This window comes from Camellia sinensis, chromosome 6 (genome assembly GCF_055761805.1).
Source record: "Camellia sinensis isolate YWXY chromosome 6, ASM5576180v1, whole genome shotgun sequence".
Lineage (NCBI taxonomy): Eukaryota > Viridiplantae > Streptophyta > Magnoliopsida > Ericales > Theaceae > Camellia > Camellia sinensis.
This window is the reverse complement of record NC_138966.1, coordinates 87307806-87322956: the sequence shown is the minus strand read 5'-3', so window position 1 is coordinate 87322956 and position 15151 is coordinate 87307806. Positions and strand designations below refer to the sequence as shown.

General features: G+C 36.4%; 1 protein-coding gene and 1 long non-coding RNA gene across 18 annotated transcripts in view; one reads left to right on the top strand and one right to left on the bottom strand.

Moving 5' to 3' along the window:
* The window catches only part of LOC145792755 (uncharacterized), a 95881-nt gene that overhangs the window by 1189 nt on the left and 79541 nt on the right, over positions 1 to 15151 (bottom strand). For 3 of the 6 annotated variants that reach the window (XR_014332565.1, XR_014332589.1, XR_014332593.1), the window contains one exon: positions 14466 to 15121. The exons of the other annotated variants lie outside the window; for them this stretch is intronic. This is a non-coding gene — a long non-coding RNA (uncharacterized LOC145792755). Of the gene's footprint in view, positions 1 to 14465; positions 15122 to 15151 lie in introns of those variants that run through there. 6 annotated transcript variants of the gene reach the window in all.
* LOC114304089 (MADS-box transcription factor 23) overlaps positions 1 to 15151 on the top strand; it is an 80545-nt gene that overhangs the window by 9501 nt on the left and 55893 nt on the right. The window lies entirely within an intron of this gene.

Sequence of the window (15151 nt, the reverse complement as noted above, 5' to 3'; positions counted from 1 at the left end):
AACTAGTGCCCTGAACTAAGTATAAAAGCTACACGTCACTACTAACTCAAAAAAAACTAAAAGGAATAATAAATTAAGTAACCCTAATCTAAAGCACATTAATACGGATCAACCCAACTCACCGTTACTCTTAAATAATACTTAAATTCATGTTCTTCAAGGTCCAAAATTAACCAAGACATAGGTTCCAGTCAAAGCTTAATTAAATGTTGGTTTGAGATAAAATAGAATTTTAAACAAGTTTCCTTAATTTATTTGCTAGCTTTGAATTAAAAACCCGCACTGCACTATTCGAAAAATTCTAAAACCCTTCAAATATCATGTACTATATCCTAAGGTTCAAACCCCATTGGTTTCACTCAATTTCCTTATCAAAAGAATTAGTTACAATTAATTATATTCAAATAGGTTGCTTTCTGTATCACCTTAAAGAAATTGGCGATTCTCTTACTATACACAAGCAATGGATGGAAGGCAATCAGTCGTTACTCCCTTTTCCATCCTAGCAACAAATAGAACACCCACACACTTGAACAAGAATAGATATAATATAATAGAACAAGAATAAATATAATATAATAGAACAAGAATAAATTGACTCTTACCAACAAGAATTTATATTTTTTGGTATGCAGTGTACACCATATATAATCATATGACAAAAGTATATAAGTTTTTACGAATTTATATAAGTGATCTTATAAAATTGTATAAGTTGAATACAAATTCGCGTAAGTTTATTTATGAAAGTGAACTTAAGCGAATTTGTATTCAACTTACGTATTTTTATGAGATCACTTATATAAATTCATGGAAACTTAAGTAAGGTTGCATGTGGTATACATTGCACACTGAATGAAATTATATATTTTAAGTACTTATACACAATAAATTAATAAATCATTACACACAACTAAAATTTTTTATTTGATAAGTGTTGGCCTGGTTTTGGGGTAGCATCTTGTCATGGCAGAGGTTCAGATTGAGGTCTAGTCATAGTCAACTCGTGGCACTTGACATTGTACCTTTTAAGGAAATAAAGTTGCGCCTTCACCACTACATTTGGGTTTTAGTGAAATGGTAAGCGTTTGATCCTACAATTGGTATCAAAGTGAGGTCTCAAGTTTGATTCCCTTGAATGACATGCTACTTGCGAATAGATGATGGGAGGTATGGTTGGCCTGAGTCTGGGCCAGCATTCTGCCATGGGAGAGGTCTAGGTTGAGACCGAGTCACAATTAATTTGTGGTGTTTGGTGTTGTACCCTTTAAGTAAATAAAGTTGTGCCTTCACCACTACTTATAGATTTTGGTGAGATGGTAAACGTTTGATTGTACAAAAAATATAAAATAAAATTTGAAATTTACTATTTTTAAAATTTTTCTTTCAAATTTTATTTTGTAATGGTGGATGTAGTGGTGGCAGTGTGGGTTGCTATGGTGCCAATGATGATGATAGTAGATGTGGAGTGATAGTAATTGTAGTGATGGTGGAGGGGTGGTATAGTGGAGATAGATAGATGGTTATGGTCATATAATTGTGGTGCTAGTAATGGTGGCGGCTATTGTAACAATCGTAGTGGTGGAGATGGAGGTAGAGGATTATGGTAGTGGTGGGGAGGTGGTGGAGTTGCAACGAGGACCATCGTGATGGCAGTGAAATGACAGTGATAGTGGTGGTGACAATAACAATAGCTAAGGTGGCAACGTGATGATGGTGATGACTATGGTGGTAGAGTGGCAACAACAGTGACACCAATAATCATGGTGGTGATGTGATGATGGTGGTGAGTTGGAGCTAGTAGTATAGTAATGGAAAAGATGGCAGCGATGGTGAAGTCATGACAATGCATGTTATGCTTATACATACACAATTATAATTTAGTCAAAATTAAGAATCTTGTTAATTAAAAAATTCTTAGCTTTTTTTTTTTTTTTTGGGCAAACTACCCATAAGTCCTTTTTGAAAAATGTATATTCTATTTAATCCCAAAACCTTTTAGATATACTCAAAAGTTCTATACCCATTTATCTTCTCCTCTTTTCCTTACACCTTCTTCTCTTTCTCTCTTTTTCTCTGATATTGGTGGCGACGACCACGACCACGACCACGACCACGACCACGACCATGCCTTCCTTCATTTCTTTCTCTTTATAGTCTACAGTTACCGAAGACCACCATTAGTTGTGGTTCACGGACAACCACCGAGAAACAACTCCTTGCTTCGTGCTCACCGACGACGAAATAAATGAGTTTCCAATGAAGAAGATGAGTAGATCTAATCAAATCTGATGTAGATCTACTCAGATCTACATCTACATTAGATTCAGCTAAATTGAAACCAAAAACTAGTTGTCGGAGTATAAGCATCTCTCTATATTTGTTTCTTTCCTTCAATGTCTCAGTTTTAATTTTTTTTTCTGTACTACGCACTTCTATTTTCCTGTTATAATGGAGAAAATTTTTAAATTTTGAATAAGTTATTTTCGAGTTTTAATTACAAAAGGTGAAAACTATAAAATTTTACAGTTTTAATTTTTTTTTTCGGCACTGAAATGAATCATTTTTTAGAATTGTAAAATTTTGTAGTTTCATAACTTTCTTTAGAACTTTAAAAGTTTGCAGTTTCATAACATGTTTTTCAGTTTGATTAATAAGGATAAATACTTAATAGAATCATACTTTGAAACTGTAACATTTTACAGTTTCAAAACTTGCTTTTTAGTTTGATCAATATTGAAAATTATTTGCTTAAACCCTACAAAAATTGAAAATAGCATATGTGTTTTTTTTTTTCTTCATTGTTACTGTTTGTTGTTCTTAGATTTTTTTTTTTTTTGAGTTTATCAATATTTTGCTATGTTTTTTCACTTTGATTTCTTAGTTTATTCTTCTTGTTTCTTTTTTTTTATTTTTATTTTTCTTCTTCTTTTCTAGTAATATTCTAGACATTCTGGTGAATCTCCGGCGATATTCTTGACGTCCGGTGAACATTCTAGACATTCTGATGACTTCCGGTGACGTTCAGAACATTCCGGCGATACTCTGATGAATTTTCAGTGATATTCTGACGACTTCCCGATGATATTGAACATTCTGACGAGTCTCTGATATGATATTTGATGGAAGTCCGACGGTAGTGGGATGTAGCAGTGTTTTTAAAAAACAATTATAAATAGGATTTCTTAGTAACAATTAAAAATATATAAGACTAATTAGTGCAAGTGTTTTGTTTTGGGACTAGATGGATTTTGAACTTTGTGTATAGGACTTATCAGTAAATTCCCCTTATTTTTTTTCCACTTACATTGCTATTTAAATTTTTAAGTGATACGAATTATGATTATCAAATAAACTTAATTAATTCTTACTTAATATATTCAATTTTAGGTGCTAAATTAGTTTTCAAACACTACCTATCTCATCTAATACATGCGTTACTTGAGAGAAATTATTGTGTGATGGTCATGGTCATCAAAATTCTAATTTGGATATTAGGATTTCATGATTCCACAACCCTTAGTTTAGTAACAATTTGGATTGGCCTCTGTTGGCCATATATTTTGTATCAACCAATCACAACCTGATACGTGGTCCGTCATAGGTAATTTGAGGAATTAGTGAAGGTCTCCAATCATCAGAGGACATGTAGCAAATTATATCAATGGCAATGGATTTGCGAAATACTGAAACAATTAAAAGGAGCAAGGTGACATGGTTAAACAGTTCTTGGAGGTTTGAATTCAAATTCAGGAGGGAAACTCAACTGCAAGGTGACTTGGTGGACGCAAACTGCTCGGAGGCATGTTTGATGTTCGTGGAGGTTACTACATCAATTATCAGCCACTTCGACGGTTGTCGCCAGAACATATAAATAGAAGAGAAAGCTAATAGTGAAAGACCCAGAACCAGATCTAGAAACCAATCTATTTTACTGTACACTTTTTCTAGTCCTTTACTTTATAGTTTCTTTACCTTCTAGTCCTTTACTTTCTCACATTGCATTTCAGTTTCTTAGGAATAGTTCTAAGTTAGTCTGTTCATTGTTGTAATCTCCTTCGAAGCTGTGGAAGTGCGAAGGTACAATTGTAAACACTTGTTTGCTTACTGAAATCTATTTTCTGATATTGTTTTCTCCCTCATTCTTTTACTATTGTGATTAGTTCTTCTAAATTTTCTCTTAAAACAAACCACCAGTAAAAGTCCTTTTCAATGAAGCTAAGAGAACTTCGAAACAATTGTCTGATTAATTGGTTGGCATTTATTATTTCTGTAAGGACTTATTGATCCTTGTTGGCATGCTCAAATTACATTTTTAACCTTCGAAAGCCAAAAAAGCTAACATATATTTTTTGGCACGTCTAATGGGACATCGTTATAATGGCTAGACGTAGGCGATAAGGAGAAAATGAACGTTTGGAAGAAGGTGTAGAAGGAGATCTAGAATTAAATAACACAGAGGATAATGTTGAGTCACATCACATGGATGTGCTTGCTTCAAGTGGTTCTACATAATTGGTCGAAGAGACCAGCACTTCAGGACATGCAACACAAGTCCAAAATGTTAGACAGTGCCAAGAAATTAGACCTTCAATTGTTCCATCTACCTAACCAACGAATCTATGGGGAGGATTGGATGATGATACGAGACAACAATTAATGCGTACAATGGAAAGATTGACAACATCTTTTTTGGATCCAATGAACACCTATCAACCACTTGTCATTAGACAGGCTGAAGAAAACATAAAATTACTTCAGCAAAGATTGGCTCGAAATAAACAGCCTATGCAAAGTAATGGAGAAAATAATGGGCAAATTAGTGGTCAAGCTAATAATCAAAATCATGAGACCATCACATGTACCTCAATCATGGTACGAAGCTCTTTCTAGACCACTAATGAGTCGGAGCATACCTTTACCTACCAGCGAAACCATACACATTGGTAGACCAAGGTTAATACAAGAAAATGGCATTCGAGTGTTTTCAAATCCTATGTTCGAACCCATGTCTGGCACTCAAGTATTCACTAATCCTATGTTTGAACTTACACCCGGGAGGTTAGAAAGAATTCCTGCAGTTGGAAGAGAAACAACACATGTTTCTCCTCCTGTGGTTTCCTTCGCAACACCTTTTGTGGGACAAATGCCTCCCCCAAGGGGTCAACCATACCCTCAAAATCAACCAACACAACAAGGAAAACCCATTCCCTAGGGGCAACCAGTCCCAAATGTGCCTTTACATAGACCAAGAGAGCTTCAAGCACAAGGGGTTCCTTCAAACCCTATTTTTGCCCCTCCAGTAGTGGCCCATCCAGTGCAAAAATATTGTACCTAGTGACCAAATTGCTAACATTGTTAGAGAAATTTATGGACCTGTGGCTTGAGGGGTCCAAACCCCTATTTACAGAAAGCCTTACCTAGAATGGGTGGATACACTACATGAATACCCAATAGGATATAAGATACTAGACTTTACCCTCTTTTACGGGAATGGGAACCAATCAACTGTTAAGCATATTGCAAGATTTACAGGGCAATGTGGTGAATTTACTAACAATGACTACATTAAGTTGAGACTCTTTCCAAACTCCTTGATTGTGGTAGCCTTTGTGTGGTATACAAACCCTAAACCTGCTTTTATTAAGACTTGACAACAAATGGAAGAGATTTTTCATGCCCAATTTTTCCAAATAGAGCCCGAAGTATCTATGGGAGACTTGGTAAGGTTGAGCCAAAGGCCTGATGAAAAGGCTGCTCAATTCATTGTCAGATTCAAGAGAGCACGAAACAAATGTAAGGTCATATTATCTGAACCTGAATTTGTGAGGTTAACCCAAAATGGGCTAGAGTTTAGGCTTCAAAAGAAGTTTGATTCTATAGAGTTTCAAAACCTAGTAGAACTAACTTATAAAGTTACTAGATATGAGACTCTCATTGAAGAAGAACAAGATCGTGATAATGCATCTTATAAGACCTACTACAGGACCCTAATTTTGAAATTATGCATCGGAGATCATAGGAAAGGAGCCTATGACTTGCGAAGCATTAATTCAAAAGGATACAACCATTGATCGGTAATTTAAAAGGAAAGACCTTCACTGGAAATATTCTTTTGATGTATCAAAAGCATATGAAATATTCGATTATTTGCTAGCAAAACAGTTTCTAAAATTGCCTAAGGGAGTTAAAATCCCAACTTTAGAAGAAATGAAATGAAAAATGTACTGTAAATGACATAACTCTTGGTCTCATTTAACTAAAAACTGAATTATTTTTCAAGACAAGATTCAAGAGTATATTCAAAAAAGAAGGCTGAAGTTTCCAGCCAAAGCAGAAAAATCAATGTGGATTGACACAGATCTATTTCTTGAGATCAGTGAAGCATCAGCCAATGTTGGTGTGCCAAATTTCGTTGCCCAAACTGTGAAAAAGAGCCTTTCCTTGAAGGAGCTAGATGAAGTCAATGTGCAGATGCATGTTGCCAGCCAAGCAGCCTTTAGGAAGACTACTCAGAAGTCACCAGCGAGTGGGAAGAGCTTCGTAGGCCAGGAAGATGGCTTCAGTGAAAAAATCAATACCTTGGATGATGATTCACTCGAAGCAACAGTTATGCAGCGAATGTGTCCAAGGTACAGGCTAAGTTATAAGTGGCTGAAAGGGATTCCAGTTGATGGGATGCAGTACTATGAAGATATGCAGAAAGAGTGTAGGGCAGCCAATACCTACAAGAAAGTCTATCCGAAGGGTCTTAGGTAGCAGACATCTTTGGCTGCAATATCAGAAGTTAGAAGCCAATCATATGCAAGGGGCAAGAGGCCCTTGTATGAGACAAGACCACCAAATTATTACAAACTGATTAATAAGCCTGTGAGTAATCCTGACTTGAGCTCAAGATAGGAACCTGCGGCCAATGATTGGCCTTCAAATGTGAGAACAACAGGCACAACTACTAGAATGATGGGTTCATGGGTACCAGGAGTACCAGACTGGTTTGTCATGCAAAGCAAACCTAAAATGATACCAATCCAGGGGAGTGCCTTTGCAAGCAGGGACAGAATGGTCAAGCCTCCATTGGTGGCTCCAAACAACTGGGTCCTGCTAAAAAATCCAAAGACAAAAGAACTAGATATTGTTCTTGTGATTTCTAGATCCTAAAGCTGAAAGATCTAATAGAGGTTCACTCGATATCAGAAGGATCTAAAGGAAGCTGGTGAGGACACCTCTTTAGTGCAACCAGGAAGTCAATTAGGAGAAGGGAAAAGTTCGAAGCCTAATCCTAAGGTCAACAAAAGTCAAACCAGCAGAGAAAGATTAGCTGAGGTTCATGTTGAACTAAAAGCCAAAGAAAAAGTAAGTCTGGCAGGCCTCGAAAAGGCCTTATTAGAAAGCAATGATGAAAGCGAGATAGATGAAAAAACTAAACCTGGCCAAGAGAGGATATTGGATAAGGAGGAGATGTTCAAAGCTTTCATGGCTGAGCAAACGGAGTCCTGTGTTCATGGCAGACCAATAACAGATTACTACAAAGGAGTCTGCTAACTTAAAGGTTCTAGAATGCAGCATGGAATATGCATTTCAAACATCGATGTAAACCAACATAGAAAGAGAACAAATGCAACCTGTGGTACAGTTTGACTCATTTCCTCCAATGCCAGTCAACATGGTCTATGTGCTGCCACAGGAGTTTAAAGCTGTAGAAAGGAATCAGGAGGGTCAAGAAAATGATCCTATAGAAAATTTTAGTGAAGACTCTTAGATTAGCATGATCTGGGATAAGTCTGAAGTGGCCAAACCCATGAAGAGTTACAAAGAAAATGAAGAGGTAAGTGTTGTTACCCTATCATGTCCCTTCGAATATCCCACAGTATCTATGACTCATCATGTTAAGCCTTTGTATATCAAGGTGTATTTCGATGGGATAGAAATGAACAGGGTGCTGGTAGATAATAGAGCAGCAGTGAATTTGTTTCCTCAAGCATCCTTGAGGAAGTTGGGTAAGAGGAACCCAAGCTAATCCCAACCAGCACAACCATTGCTTGTTTTGCTAGGGATAAACAGATGGCTCAAGGCATATAGCCCATTAACCTGAGTGTGGGGACAGGAGATTGCGTGACTGCCTTCTTTGTAATAGTCAGCAATGCCAATTACAATGCCTTACTTGGTAGAGATTAGATCCACATTAACAAATGTGTGCCTTTCTCTTTGCATCAGAAGGTGATGATAACCCTAAGTAATGAAGAGACAGAAGAGATAAATGCAGACCCATAACCCTCGTTACGTGTGCAGATTTCGCAGAAGCAAAGCTGTGTACTTAGGGGGTGGTTCCACTTAATGTGCTGAGAAAACCTGATGTAATAGTCGAAGCAACAACTGATGAGGAAGTGGCACCCCTGAAACACTTAGTTCAAGAAAGTGCTGATGATGAGTATATCATCAAGGACACCAATAATGCCTGGTTGTAGCCAGGAGGATCAAGAAGCTAAACCATTGTCTTTAGTCAAGTTCTTCACATTAGACATTGATACAATAGTCTAGAAAGAAGAAAGGAAAGCCATGATGCTTGGTTTCAGGCATGAGCAAGAAGAAGCTAGGTCATTGGCTTTGGATAAGTATTATGCATTAGACATTGAGACCAAAGTCTAGGAAATCCAAGAAAAAGAAGCTTTATGGACAGACTTTGTCTATGAAGAGGAAAATAAAGATATTGAACCAGGATGGGTTGTGGTAAATCAAGAGGAGAAGATTGTTTCAAAGCTAGATAAAGCTGAAGGGGAAGCATCAATAAGTACTCAAATGCAATATCCCTTGGAAGAAGTTAATCTAGGAGAAGCTTCAACACAACAATCTACCTACATCAATGCTTGATTGGACCCCATTGCTAAGGACTAGTTACTGACTATCCTAAAATAGTATAACGACTATTTTGCTTGGTCATGCAATGATCTACCTAGATTGGATAGGTCGTTGGTGGAGCATAGACTTCCAGTCAAGCCAAACTTGAAGCCATATAAGCAAAGACCTAGGCTAATGAATCCTGAAGTGATTCAGAAGGTAAAGGAGGAGATTGCTAGGCTCCTTAAAGCAAGTTTTATTAGAACAGCCATATATGTTGAGTGGCTATCTTATATTGTGCCAGTGATCAAGAAGAATGACAAACTAAGGGCATTCATTGACTTTCAAAATCTAAATTTGGCAACCCCAAAGGATGAGTACCCTATGCCAATAATTGATTTGTTGGTGGATAGTTCTGCGGGACATAAAGTTTTGTCCATGATGGATGGACATTCTGGCTATAATAAGACATGCATAGTTGAGGAGGATATCCACAAGATAGCTTTCAGGTGTCTTGGAAATATTGGAACCTTCAAACATGTTAAGATGCCATTCGGACTGAAGACTAATGGAGCAACATATCAAAGGGCAATGAACATTATCTTCCATGATCTGATTGGAGGATATTTGGAATGTTATATTGATGATGTGGTTGTAAAATCTCAGTCCATTGAAGAGTATTTAGTCCATCTGACAGCAGCCTTCGAAAGGATGAGGAAATTCAAGATAAAGCTCAATGCACTCAAGTGTGCTTTTGGTGTATCAGCTGGAAACCTCTTGGAGTATGTGGTACATAAGAAGGGAATACAGATTGATCAGAACAAACCCAAAGCCATCATTGAGGTTAAGCCTCTAGCAAGTAAGAAAGAATTGCAAAAATTTCTTAGCCAAATTAATTTCTTCAAAGGTTTACTTCTAATACTGTTGGGAAAACTAAACTTTTTTCTTCTTTGTTAAAGTTAAAAGATGAAGAAGAGTTCACATGGACAGCAGAGCATCAAGTTGTTTTCGAAAGAATAAAAGCCTATTTGGCCAAACCTCCAGTACTGATGCCACTAAAGAATGACAAACCCTTGAAGTTATACCTTGCTGCAACTGACGAATCATTGGGAGTTTTCTTGGCTCAAAACAATGAAGAATACGAGGAGTAAGCAGTCTATTATCTCAATAAGTTTTTAAACTCTTGTGAATGTAAATACTCTGTTATAGAAAAGCTGTGTTTAGCCCTGTACTTTGCAGCAATAAAATTAAGATATTATCTTTTGCCTATTGTTGTCTTGGTAATTGCAACAACAGATTTGGTTAAATATACGTTTTCTAGACCTATATTAAAATGAAGAATTGGCAATTGGATTTTAGCTTTGTTAGGATTCCACTTAGAATATGTCTCACAAAAGGCAGTAAAAGGTCAAGTGTTGGCCGACTTCTTAGCTGATCATCCATGTTAAACAGAAAGTCAAGAAATAACGGATTTTGAACAGCTAATTTAGAACCAAAGCAGATGTGGTTCAATGGGTCAAAAGTTAATGGTCTAGTTGGGATTGGTATTGTAATCAAATCACCACAAGGGGCAGAAACTAGGCATGGTTTCAGAATTGATAAAACCACTTGTTCCAATAATCAAGCTAAGTACGAAGCTTTGGTTATGAGACTTGAAATACTTACCGGTTACAGGCTCATGTAGTTGACATATTTGGAGATTCTCAATTGATAATTAATCAAGTAAAATGAGTCTTTAAATGTCAAATTGTAAGTCTATTACCATACTATGTTGTTATTATACATTTGCTCTCCCAATTCCAAGTGGCAAATGTAACTTACATCCCAAGATTCATGAGCAAGGCCGATGATGTGGCTCAGAAGGTTTCGAATTTCGAAAGAAGGGATAATACTCAAATAGATATGAGTCAAGCAACATATCAGAAGCTAATACCATCTTTAGCAGGAAAAGATATATTGGTAGAAGCTAATCAAAATGACTTGGAAGAACAAAATTGGAGACATCCAATCATTAAGTATTTAACTAACCCTTCTTCAAAGGCCAGTAGAAAACTGAAACTACAGCCAATGCAATTCATAGTATATGGGAATGCTCTTTACAAAAGAGAAGCATATGGTCTTATGTTGCAATACCTAGGACCAAAAGAGACATTGACTGCCATGGTTAAAGTACACGAAGGTATTTGTGGTGATTATCAGTCTGGTGTTTAGATGAGATAGTTGCTTCGAAGGCATTCTTGTTATTGACCAACCATCCTTAAGAATTGCATAGAGTATGCAAAGAGTTGTTAAGCATGTCAGAGGCATGGCATGTTAAGGCATGTTCCAATAGCTAATTTACATGCAGTAGTAAAGCCTTGGCCATTTAGAGGGTGGGCAATAGACATGATAGGAAAAATTTACCCACCTTCTTCAAAGCAACATTGTTTTATTTTAGCAGCCACAGACTACTTTACTAAGTGGGTTGAAGCTAAGCCTTATAAGATTGTGGATCAAGCAAAGGTGATTGACTTCATCAAGGAGTTAATCTATAGATTTGGTATTTCACAGACCATAATTGTGGACCATGAGACTGTGTTTTATGGAAAGCTAGTAAATGCTCTCGCAGCAAAATATGGAATTAGCCTTGCCAATTCCACTCCTTAAATGGTTAGGCAGAGGCATCTAACAAATATTTGAAAAAATGTATACAAAAAGTTGTGAAAGACAATCCTAGGAATTGGCACAACTTGTTATTAGATGTTTTATGGGCTTATAGAACCTCCCAAAGGTCAAGTACATGACTTACTCCCTATGCCTTAGTATATGGGCATGATGCAGTGCTTCCTATGGAGATCAATATTAAGTCCTTGAGGGTGAAATGCCAAGACCAGCTAAATACTGATCAATATCATCAAAGCATGCATCTAGAGTTAGAAGGTGTGAATGAAGCCAAAGTTTTGACATTAAATAATATCCTTTTACAAAAGAAAAAGGCAACCAAAAGTCATAATAAAAGGGTTCAACACATCAGCTTTGATAAGGGAGACTTGGTTTGGAAAACAATACTTCGAATTAGGCCTGCAAAAGAACCGAGCTGTTCATGAACAACTTGAGCTCAGATCATTTAAAGCTCGTTTGAGCTCGACTCATTTACTAAATGAATGAGCTCGAGCTCAATTTTTAGGCTAGTTTATTAATCAAGCTGAGCTTGAATAACCCTATGCTCGGCTCGATAAGGCTAGTGAACATAAAAATAAATAAATTAATATTTATTTTTAATAATTTATTAAATAAATTTTCAATAATCTATTTTATTTTTTATTTATATTTTGTTTGTGTAAATTTACATATTTGATTGATGAAATTTATTATTAATATGAGTATTATTATATTTTTTTTGTATTTTTTTTTATCTTAATAAGTAAATTAATTTAGTTTTTTTTTCAAGCTCGAGCTCGAGCTCTAACTCGAACTCGGCTCGTTTATGTAATCAAGCTCGCTCAAGTTCAACAAATATTTGACGAGCCAAGCTCGACTAATTCTTAATAAATGAACTTGAACATTCAAAAGTTCGACTCGGCTTAGCTCGTTTGTAGCCCTACTTCCAATAGGAATCAAGAGCCACAAGTTTGGCAAATGATTACCTAATTGGGAGGGACTATACCAAATCCATACAGTCTTGCCTAGAGGAGCCTATCATTTGAAAATTTTAAATGGATATGTGCATCCCAAGAAAATTAATAACAAGTATTTGAAACCTTATTACCCAACTATATGGGAGGTACATGGAGTTTGAGATACTATATAGAAACATTAAGTAAAGATAAAAAAACACTTGTGTAAAATAATAATATTTCATTTCATAAAAATTTAAGTACATTGTGCCACAAATTGGCCCAAAGTTTATTACAATGTTTCAACTATTCCCTTACAATAAGCTCTCTATTTTGAAGTGTTGTGAACAGTTGTATGGCAGTATTCATCTCCTTCTTGCGGCTTGATATACCCTGGTGTGAAGTATGCATCCTCTTTGCATTCTGCTCTAAAGCTAGATTAACTATTACTAGCTCCTTCTCCAATTCTGCCTTCCTATGTAAGAGTTGAGCTTAAAGTTGTGAGGTAGAGGAGTGTTGCTCCTTTAGCACTGAAACTTCAAAATAAATGTGGGAAACAAACTCCTTGTCCTTTAAAAACTCCTTCTCTACAGTCTTAGCCATTTGGCAGATATTGACATAAAAGTCAATGGTTGCTGCTGCCTGGGTTAAATGGCCTTTAAAGGCAATATTAGATTGTTTGAAGAGTTGGCAACACTTAAAGAATCCATCCTTGATAGTTGGTTTCTTTAAAGCCTTGAATGGAATCCTCGAGAAGGTCATCATCAACTCTAAGCAAGTGCCCAAATCTACATGAGGAAGGGAGATAGACTCAGTAGTAGCAGAGCTTTTAATTATCTCCAGTAAAGAGTTAGCCAAGTCTAGTGGCTTAGTATCACTGCCGGTTGGAAGAGCTGGTGTAGATGTATCAAATAAGCTCGCCAACTAGGCTTCGAAAATATCCATCTCCTCTTCTGAAAAGAGTATTGCAAAAGGACCACTTGTGGTAGGAAATGCTGGAAGAATTGGAGCAAGAGAATGGGAGGAAGATGTCTGTAGCTTGCTTTTCGTGCTCCTCGGAGGGGTTTAGTCTCCTTGGATACGATAGCCCTACAGTTCAAACTCCCGTGATTCTGAATTTGGTTTCACAAGTACAACGTGAAACAGATAAACATAAAAGAGTCAAAGTTTGGCAAATCACTTTAGAAAATTGATTTTGAATCAAAGATGCCAAAAATGAATTACATTGCCAGATTTCAGAGTCGCCACCCAAATATTTTTAAGAAATTTAAGAAACTCGTGACTCATGCCAAAGGACACTTGTCCGTCATCACCAACGTGTCTTGGCTCGGGAACTTAGGTAGGAGAGGGAAAGATCGTGAATTGAGCACTCCACTCACCCAATCAAAGATCGGCCTCTACTAATCATGATGTGACTTTTATTTACATTATATGTTCTTAGTCCAATTATTAATGCTAACTTACTAGGTGATGCACGCAAGTATAGACTAATTCACAAAAGTTAGAATGCTTTGATTTCATATTTGTTTCGAAAAGTGTTTGAATATGTGCCATTTGAAAAAGTGAACTCACATGTACATTAACCAAATCATCCCAACTTTAAGTGGAAAAGCCTTCATCCACCGACATTCAAATATATATATCACCTAAGTACTTAGCCTCATGGTATTATGCATGATATAGCAACAATCGCAAGCATGCAATATGCTAAAGCACAAAATGCTTACCTAGTACTCCGAGTCTAGCCAAAGAAGATAAAATAATTAGAAGAAATGCATGCTCCTCAACAATGCAATATGACTAATGCAACGCATACGATATGCAACAACAAGCTTGATTACTAGCATAGCATGTGAGTCAATTCAAGGCATGCAACAAAACACATATTCGATTAAAGAATTTAATTTTGACATTGATTAGCATGATGAGCAAAACCCTTATACATGCAAAAATGGATAAAAGTCATGGCAACGACATGAAATCAAAATATGATGCTACCATTATAAGCAAGTAAATAAAAGGGAGAAAGAAATGGGGATTGGAAGACATACACAATATTACAATTTTTCCCTCATGCAAGAGGGTCCGAATAAATCTCCTAATTAAACTAACCATTACAACACCAAATAAATTAGCTCCACTAAATAATTATTACAGATTAAATGAATCTAATTAATTAATTACAACACGGAATTTAATTAACTAAGCAACTAGCTATTACAAATTCAAAGCTAATTAATTAATTAATTAACTAACTATTACAAGTGGTACAACATACTACCATTAACATTAATTTGCCGAACCACGGGTAATAAAGAATCGCTTATGCATGAACATGAATTTCCACCTGAAAACTCTTCTGTTTCGGTGCCAAAACTGTTTTGTTTTGCAATCAGAAAAATAACTCGTTTTCACCCCAGCCTCTGCTCTGTTCTTCCATGAAAAAGGTATTGTCTACATAAAATAAAGTGGCTAGCCGGCCTTGGAAAGTGGTCAGTTGGATGGATAGGTGGCTGGCTGGCCATTATTTTGGGGGTCTGCCTTGTTGCAATAGAAAGGAAATAAAGCACAAAGAAAGTGTTTCCAGGTAATGTTTGTCCTCTCTGCCTCTCCATATAATGAAATAGATCAAGGAAGGGGTAGACTCGATTCGCAAACCATCCACTAACGCAAACTTGTTGCATGATGATCTATAAATCGATGGGACAAAGTCTTAATGA